We start from the raw sequence: 10,084 nt of genomic DNA, 5'->3' as shown, positions 1-10,084 counted from the left end.
TAGTGGACTGATGATCTCCGATGTTAAGTCCCATAGTGCTCAGAGCCATTTGAACCATTTGTGTGTGTGTGTGTGTGTGTGTGTGTGTGTGTGCACCTATTTTGACCAGCTGTTTTCCAACGACTGATTCGGAAACCTAACCTCAATATTGTTTTGATGCTTAGCAAGTGGTTCAAATGGCTCTGAGCACTATGGGACTTAACTGCTGAGGTCATCAGTCCCCTTGAACTACTTAAACCTAACTGACCTAAGGACATCACACATCACCATGTCCGAGGCAAGATTCGAACCTGCGACCGCAGCGGTAGCGCGGTTCCAGACTGTAGCGCCTAGAACTGCTCTGCCACCCCGGCCGGCGATGCTTAGGAAAGTTTGATCATTGAGATTTTTAAACCCAGAGTCTCTTCCACTCACGGATATCCAGTTTACAAGTATCCCTGCGTGCTATGGAGTTATGGAGCATCTCGACCAGCGTAACATTACAGTAAGTTTGAAGAAAAAAATAATCATTCTACTGCCATACAAAGTACCCACCGCAGCACACTGTAAGCTGACAAGGAGAGTGCAGATGTACTCGATACAAAAGTAAGAAAACTACTCGCATTTGCTAAGAATCTGTTTGTCATGCTACGTTAGTGCCAGACTGTTGAAGTGTTCCCTTACGCTGCGACATTTTCATCAATTTATAGCAGGCCTGTTCTTACACTGGGCCGGAAGGCAGAAACAGCGGAACTACTATAAAACGTCGAGGCAGGTGGGAATGTTCTGAACCATGGAAGGAAAGAATGTACATGTGACAACAACAAGCACGACTTTGAAAGCTATCACCACTGACTGTACAAGTACACATATTTTCAACTTCAGCCTCGTCTTTTTCGTAACTGATGACTCGTCCACAGCAGACTGGTCGTCTGCTACCACTGAGTAGATCGATATTAATTGAACACGCCATAGCGAAAGGATACGACTCATGGAGAAAAAGGAGTCGCGCACTGGTACGCTGCGACAAATTGATCCTGGCAAACGCGAACAGTCGCGTTTCTTTTGTGTCGAGGTAATAAATTACCACAACGCTGTTGCAGCTTTTCTCTTGCGCCCAGCGCATTTCGTTCTCTCCCTTTTTATTCTATACAGCGACTGCTCGCTCGCTGACTAATTCCTGAAACATGAACACAGGAACCGCTACGATGCCGTGGCAACAGCAACCTCCAACCAGTTTATTGGTACCCGAGCAATTTACGGAACATTATCGTCTCGGAAATGCAGTTCTATCGTACTTATGATACATACGATATAGTCAACTGATAAAACGTGGAGTTTAAATATTTTAGGGGAATTTAATGGCAATACGCTTGTACGCAAAAAAATAATTCTAAAAACTTTTACATAGGGCATTCTCATGTTCCAAGAATTTCACCGAGGACACCACTTCCACAAACCACGATGCAAATATAGCACAATATTTTACAGAAATTTATCATTATTGGATAGAAAAGCAATTATTCTTATTTTTTAGAATTCGCACACGTATTCCTGGAAACCTACTGTTCAGACATGTATGAAATCTATGTGATGTAATTTCAGTTTCCAGCTTAAAAATGATAGTGACATACACCAAAAAATAACAAAGAAAGACAAGCATTATGTATGAAAGCTGTTCAAAACTTTGTCTTCTAGACAATTTTTCTGTACAATAGGTGAGACACTGATTACCTTTAAGAAGTAGTACTTTGTGTCCAGCAACTGCCAGCCTTTGCTGTTAAATAATACTGTGTACAGCAACTTCAAAGCAAACTTCGTTAAATGATACATTGCATTTTGCTGATAAAAAATATATAATTGCAGTTAATATCATTGTTTAACATGTTACAGTGAAAGCGATTTTCATTTCTGTTTTATTTACACGACACATTACTCCATGCCTCACTTCTGCTTTCGTAGACTGCCGTTAAGAAGTACAAGTATGCCACTCGCAGTTTGTGAAGGAAACGGGATATCCAGGCCGCGATGTGGCAGGACTTACAGCCTGCCCTCCGCGCTCCCGTCTCTAAAATAGACCAAAGTGAAGCTTACACATAGATATGTGCCACAGGCAACCTGCCCTTTTCCCGCTGCTTTTGTGGATTAGATACGAGAAGAAAGATTGTCGCTTACTCGCTGTATAAGGTCGAATACATCTAATTTTGCTCTTGTGCGAATTGCGTGAGATATACACTGATCAACCAGAACACTATGACCACCTGTCTAATAGCCGGTATGCCCACCTTTAGAACGGGTAACAGTGGCGACGCTTCGTTGGCATGGAAGCAATGAGGGTTTGATAGGTCGCCGGAGGGAGTTGAACCGCATTTGCACACATAAGTCACCTGATTCCCGTAAATCCCAGGAAAGGGGCAGACGATGAGATCTGTCGCAACGTTCAATTTCATCCAAGATGTTCTCGATCGGGTTCAGATCTAGCGAGTTGGGGACCAGCACATCAGCTATAAGGCGCCACTGTGTTCCTCGAACCACTCCATCACACTCCTGGCCTTGTGACATGGAGCATTATCTTGTTGAAAAATTCCGCTGCTGTTGGAAAACATGATCGTCATGAATGGGCGTAGGTCGTCTGCAACCAGTGTACGATACTCCTTGTCCGTCATGGTGCCATGCATGAGGTCCACTGGATCCCACGTGAATGCTTCCCAGAGCATAATGGAGTCGCCGCCAGCTTGTCTCCGTTCCGCGGTGCAGGTGCCTAGGAGCTGTTCCCCTGGAAGACGACGGATTCGCGTCCTCCCATTGGCACGATGAAGAAGTTATTGGGGTTCTTCGGACCATGCAACGCTCTGCTCTGCCACTGAGCCAGTGCCCATTGCCGATGGTCAAGTGCCCATTTCACTAGTAGTTGTCGATGTCTTGGTATTATCATTGGCAGATGGAGGGATCGTCGGCCGCAGAGGCCCATCGTTAGAAGTGTTCGGTGCACTGTGTGTTCAGACACACTTGTATTCTGCCCAGCATTAACGTCTAATGTTAAGTTTCCCCACAGTTCGCCGCCTGTCCTGTTTTACCAGTTTGCCCAGCCTACGACGTCCGACATCTGTAATGAGCGCTGGCCGCGCAACCCCACGACGTCTGGGCGTGGTTTCACCTTCATTTCGCCTAGTGTTGAAGACACTCACCACAGCAGTCTTCGAACACCTGAAAAGACGTGCACTTCCCTATTTGCTCATGTCGAGCCTCCAGGCCATTCAATCTGTCCTCGGTCAAACTCAGACAGATCGCGCGCCTTCCCCATTCTACACACGTACAGCACGCTCACTGATACTACATGCACCGTGCGTTTGTTGACTAGCGCAATGTGACGCTGCTATCGCTTGGACGGGTTTATTTTGATAGCAGGTCTGTAGACATTATTTTCTGGCTGATCAGCGTACAGTAGAAGAGGAAATATACACTTAGGTGACAAAAATCACAGGATAGCGGTATGCGCAATTACAGGTTGCGTCTGCATCATGTACACAAAGTATAAAAGGGCAATGTATTGGTAGAGCACTCATTTGTACCCAAGCGATTAATTTGATGAGGTTTCCGATTTTATTACGGCCACACGACTAGAAGTACGTCTACATTTCCATCTGTACAGATACTCCGCAAGCCATAGTACGGTGCGTGGCGGAGGGCACCCTGTACCACTACTTGTCATTTCCTTTCCTGTTTCACTCGCAAATAGAGCGAGGGCCAAAAGACTGTCTATATGACTCCGTATGAGTCCTAATTTCTCGAATCTTATCATCGTGGCCCCTACTCGCAATGTATGTTGGCGGTACTAGAATCGCTCGGCAGTCAGCTTCAAGTGCCGGTTCTCTAAATTGTCTCACTAGTGTTTCTCGAAAAGGACGTCACCTTCCCTCCAGGGATTCCCATTTGAGTCCCCGAAGCATCTCCCTAACACCTATGTGTTGTTCGAACCTACCGGAAACAGATCTAGCAGCCCGCCTCTGAATTGCTTCGATGTCTTTTTTTAATACGACCAGGTACGTTTCCGAAACACTCGAGCAGTACTCAAGAATAGGTCACACCAGTGTCCTATGTGCGGTCTCCTTTACAGGCGAACCACTCTTACCTAAAATTCTCTCAATAAACCGAAGTCGACCATAAGCCTTTCCTACCACAATCCTCACATGCGAGTTCTATTTTGTTTTGCTTTGCAACATTATGCCCAGATAGTGTCAATCAGGACACTACTAACGCTGTATCTGAAGAGTATGGGTTTGTTTCTCCTGCTCATCTGCATTAACTTTCATTTCCACATCTAGGGCTAGCTCCATTCATCACACCAACTGGAAATTTTGTCTAAGTCGTCTTGTATATTCTTACAGTGACTCAACTTCGACGCCTTACCGTACACCACGGCATCATCGGCAAACCACCGCAGATTACTGCCCACCCTGCCAGCCAAATCATTTATGTATGTAGGGAACAACAGCGGTCCCATCATACATCCCTGGGGCACTCCTGAAATTACCCATGTCTCTGATGAGCACTCGCCGTCGAGGACAACATACTGGGTTCTATTATTTAAGAAATCTTCGAGCCGCTCACGTATCTGTGAACTTATTCCATATGCTCGTACCTTTGTTAACAGCCTGCAATGGGACACTGTATCAAATGCTTTCCGGAAATCTAGAAAGATGGAATCTGCCTGTTGCCCTTCATCCATAGTTCTCAGTATATCATGTGAGAAGAGGACAAGCTGAGATTCGCACGAGTGATACTTTCTAAAGCCATTATCATTCGTGCAGATAAGCTTCTCAGTCTCAATAAAGTTTTATCATATTCGAAATATGAATATGTACAAGAATTCTGCAGCAAATAGAAGTTAGAAATACGGTCTGTAATTTTTCGGATCCATTCTTTTACCTTTCTTATATACTGGAGTCGTCTCCGCTTTTTTCCACTCGCTTGGGACTTGGTGCTGGGTGACAGATTCACGATAAATGGTAAGGGATCAGTGCCGTAGTGTACTCTCTGTAAAACCTAACTGGGATTCCATCCGAACCTGGTGATTTATTTGCATTCAAATCTTCATGTTGTTTCTCTATGCCAGGTATGCTTTTAATACGTCGTCCATACGGGAGTCTGTCCCTTGGTCATACGACGGTACGTTTGTACGATTCTCCTGTGTGAACGATTTTTTGAACATGAAATTTAAAACTTCAGCTTTCGTTTTGCTATCTTCAGCTGTCACACCAGACTGGTCAACAAGGGACTGAGTGGAAGCCTTAGACCCGCATAGTGATTTTACATACTACCAGAATTTTCTCGGGTTCTATGCCAGATCTTTTGCTAAGTTGTGACGGCGGTAGTCGTAGTATGCTTGGCGCATAGATCTTGTCGCTGACGCCCAAATCTCTACCAACCTTCGCTTGTCGTTGTTTATGAGTTCCCTTTTGATCCGAGAGTGCAACAGCCTCTGCTTCCTCAGCATCCGCCGAATGGGTCTTTTCCATCCTCTATCTACTTACTATACACATAACTCTCCAAACCACGATTTACAATCTGCTTGAACTATGCCCAAAATTCCTCCATCTTACTGGAACTAAGTGATGCCAATTCACAGTCTAAGTGAGATGCTAATAACTGTTTATCTGCTCTGTCTATCAGAAACACTCTCCTAGTCTTCTTGACTGATTTATTAACTTTCGTAATCATAGTTCCTATAATGACATCATGATCGCTAATCACCGTTTCTATACTGACATTGTCGATAAGGTCCGGCCTATTTGTAACTACAAGGTATAAGAGACACTATGTGATCAAAAGTATCCGGACACATGGCTGAAAATAACTTACAAGTTCGTGGCGCCCTCCATCCGTAATGCTGGAATTCAGTATGGTTAGCCTTGATGGCAGCTTCCACTCTCGCAGGCATACGTTCAATCAAGTGCTGGAAGGTTTCTTGGGAAATGGCAGCCCATTCTTCACGGAGTGCTGCACTAAGAAGAGGTATCGATGTCGGTCGGTGAGGCCTGGCACGAAATCGGCGTTCCAAGGTGTTCTATATGATTCAGGTCAGGACTCTGTGCAGGCGAATCCATTATAGGGATGTTATTGTCGTGTAACCACTCTTCCACGGGCCGTGCATTATGAACAGGTGCTCGATCGTGTTGAAAAATGTAATCGCCATCCCCAAATGGCTCTTCAACAGTGGAAGTAAGAAGGTGCTTAAAACGTCAATGTAGGCCTGTGCTGTGATAGTTCCACGCAAAACAACAAGGGGTGCAAGCCCCCTCCATCAAAAACACGACCACACCGTAACACCACTGCCTCCAAATTTTACTGCTGGCACTACACACGCTGGCAGATGACGTTCACCGGGCATTCGCCATACCCACAATCGTCCAATGTTTGCGTTCCTTACGCCAAGTGAGGCGTCGTTTGGCATTTACCGGTGTGATGTGTGGCTTATGAGCAGCCGCTCGACCATGAAATTCAAGTTTTCTCACCTCCCAACTACCTGTCATAGCATTTGCAATGGATCCTGATGCAGTCTGGAATTCCTGTGTGATGGTCTGGATAGATGTCACCTATTTCACACACGACCCTCTTCAACTATCGGCGGTCACTGTCAGTCAACAGACGAGGTCGGCCTGTACGCTTTTGTGCTGTACGTGTCCCTTCATGTTTCCATTTCACTATCACATCGGATACAGTGGACCTAGGGATGTTTATGAGTATGGAAATCTCGCGTGCAGACGTATGACACAAGTGACACCCAATCACCTGACCATGTTTGAAGTCCGTGAGTTCCGCGGAGCGCCCCATTCTGCTCTCTCACGATGTCTAATGACCACTGAGGTCGCTGATAAGGAGTACCTGGCAGTAGGTGGTAGCACAATGCACATAATATGAAAAACGTATGTTTTAAGGGTGTCCGGATACTTTTGAACACATAGCGTATTTCCATTGCGTTTGTGCTGCCGAGCTAGCTGCTCAAGACAATTTTGAGAAAACGTGTTCAAAAGCACTTCGCATGACTGTTTGTCAGTATCGCCCCGCAATGAATCCGTAGACATCCCAGTCGATACTCAGCAGGTTAAAGTCGTCACCAACCATTATTGCACGATCTGGGTATTTTCGCGCTATTGACCATAGACTTTCTTTGAACGACTCTAGAACAGTCACAGCAGAATCAGGTGGCCAGTAAAAACTTCCAGCAATTAACTTGGTTTCACCTACACCTGTTATAAGCGACCAGATGACTTTACTGTCACACTCAACTTCGACCTCAATAGAGACAATATTTTTGGCAACTGCAATGAACGCTACCCTTCCTATGATCTCTACTCTGTCTTTGCGATTTACGTTCCACGACACGCTATATATCTCAGAGCTTTCCACTTCGGGTTCCTGACAGCTCTCGGTCCCAAGAGTGATTTGAGCGGGAGAACTTTCTTGGAAGGCATTAAGTTCAGGAACTTCATTACATACACTTCGACAGTTTACTGATAAAATTTGATAGTCAAAGTGTCTTTATTTTGAACGCCGTTTGACTTCCCTTGCTGAATATCGAGTGGCGGGTATTCATCAGAGCACCTCAAGCTACTGTCTAGCCTAAAAACCCCTCATGTGCACTTCACAAGTACTCTGCTTTCTTTGTGTAGTGCACCCCTGACCTATCAAGAGGATTCCTATAAATTCCCACACGATAACGCAGGTCTAGAAATCTGCAGTCAAGACCGTCACAGAGTCGACGAAACCTTTGACTGAGACCCTTCACTAGGCTCCAAACCAAAGGACTCCGATCAACTCTGGAAACGATGCTGCAAATTGTGAGCTCTGCTTGCACCCCGCCCGCGAGGCCAGCAGTCTTCGCCAGACGCCTGTATGAACTGAGGATGGACTCAGAACCCATGCGCTGGTGCCGATGTCAGCCACAACATGCAGTCGACTAGACCCTGCACGCTCGATAGCCACAGGCATGGCCGCCTCCACATCTCGGATGAGGCCACCCGGTAGACATACCGAGTTCACATTGGCTTTCTTTCCAGCCTTGAAAGCTATCAGCCTAAGGGGCTCCTTAACGCGCCTAACGATGGAGCTCCTAATAGCTAGTAAACCCCTCTTCCCGTGTGCCAGCTCCGACCCTGATGAAGGAGCGGCCCCTTGTCCACACACAGAGTGAGTAGGCGAGGCCAGACGACCAGTCTCCACATCGGCACTCCGCCTCGAGCGACGCGATCTCGCTACCCACCCGCCAATCACCTTTCCGTTAGGGCGGATCCACCGCGTCAGGTGTTCTAGGAGGTTCCTTCGAAGCAGAGCCCGTAGGCAAAACAAGTGGCACCTGCATTGTCCCATGCGACGCGCCAGATTCTCCGCCACCGCTACACCCCGAGGCAGCAGCCTGAAGATGACTGACAGTAGCCAAAAGCATGTTCAGCTGATCCCGAACTGCAGCCAGATCCTCCTGCGTTCGTACACAGCATTCACACATCCTAGCAATCCTAGAAAGACTATCTGAAGAGGTGAACTATAAAAGCAGACAATCCTAGATATCCATCTTGCTACCCTTCTGATGTTTCACCAGTGGAAGCTGATGTGTTAATGAGCTACGTTCAGAGAACAAGTATTGCGCTACAGACTGAATGAATTTACACTTATAAAAACGCATGATCAAACCTCTTAGAGAAACACGCACGAAATTTAATAAATATACTATACGGAAAACACGGAGAAGGTTAAACACTTAATTTGCGACTCTGTAGACGTGTATCAGCTGAGAGCTGGAGCCTTACTGTACTGGACTCCGATCATGGAATGGAATGCTATTTGGAGCTAGGCACGGAGGACATTGCGTTTTAGACATCGTTAGGGCATTCAGTATACTGAGACCCACAGTGTCGAGAATGTGCCGAAAATACCAAATTTCAGGCATTACCTCTCTCCATCGACAAAGAAGTGGCCGACGGCCTTCACTTCACGACCGCGAGCAGCGGCGTTTGCGTAGAGTTGTCAGTGCTAACAGACAAGCAGCACTGCATGAAATAACCGCATAAATAAATGTGGGACGTACGACAAACGTATCCGTTAGGGTAGCGCGATGAAATTCGACCTATTAGAGTGTATACCTGAAGCGCCTCTCCTGGGCTTATGAACATATCGGTTGGACCCTAGACGACTGGAAAACCATGGCCTGGTCAGATGAGTCCCGATTTTAGTTGGTAAGAGTTGATGGTTGGGTTCGAGTGTGGCGCACAAAGCCATCGATCCAGGTTGTCAACAAGGCACTGTGGAAGTTGGTGGTGGCTCCGTAATAGTGTGGGCTGTGTTTACATGGAACAGTCTGGATCCTCTGATCCAACGGAACCGATCATTAATTGCAAATGTTTATGTTCGGCTACTCGGAGACTGTTTTCAGCCATTCGTCGACTTCAGTTAGGATGCCAGTGCGTCATGTCACTGAGCCACAACTGTTCGCGGTTGGTTTGAAGAACATTCTGGGCAGTTCTAGTGAATGATTTCGCAACCCAGCTCGCATGACATGAATCCTATCGAACATTTAAGGGACGTAATAGAGAGTTCAGTTCGTGCACAAAATCCTCCACCGGCAACACTTTCGCAATTGTGGACGGCCATAGAGACAGCATGGCTCAATATTTCTGCAGGGGACTTCCAACGACTTGTTGAGTCCAAGCCACGTGGAACTGCAGCACTACACCGGGCAAAAAGAGGTACGACACGATATTAGGAGGTATCCCACGACTTTCGTCACCTCGGTGCGATTCTTCATACGCGGACTTTCGGGGCGTTGAGAGTAAGATTCACCATGATGAACATCTTTCTTGTTGCGTCACCCATACGAGTCTCCTGAGCAGTCATGTAAGGCTCTCGCACCGAGCAGAGATGAATCCTGCCGCTCTGATCTGAATCATCTCCAACGGTTCTTTTAATCAGACTTGAAGTTAGACCCAGCCTGTCGAGCAATACTCAAGAATAAGCTCATCGGACAAGAAATTAGTCACCCCTAGAGAAGTCGTTACAAGCATCGTTTAATACCGTGTAATTACGCCCCTGGACTAGATAACCGCCAGGC

Source organism: Schistocerca americana, chromosome X (assembly GCF_021461395.2).
Source record: "Schistocerca americana isolate TAMUIC-IGC-003095 chromosome X, iqSchAmer2.1, whole genome shotgun sequence".
NCBI lineage: Eukaryota > Metazoa > Arthropoda > Insecta > Orthoptera > Acrididae > Schistocerca > Schistocerca americana.
This window is presented reverse-complemented; position numbering follows the sequence as displayed.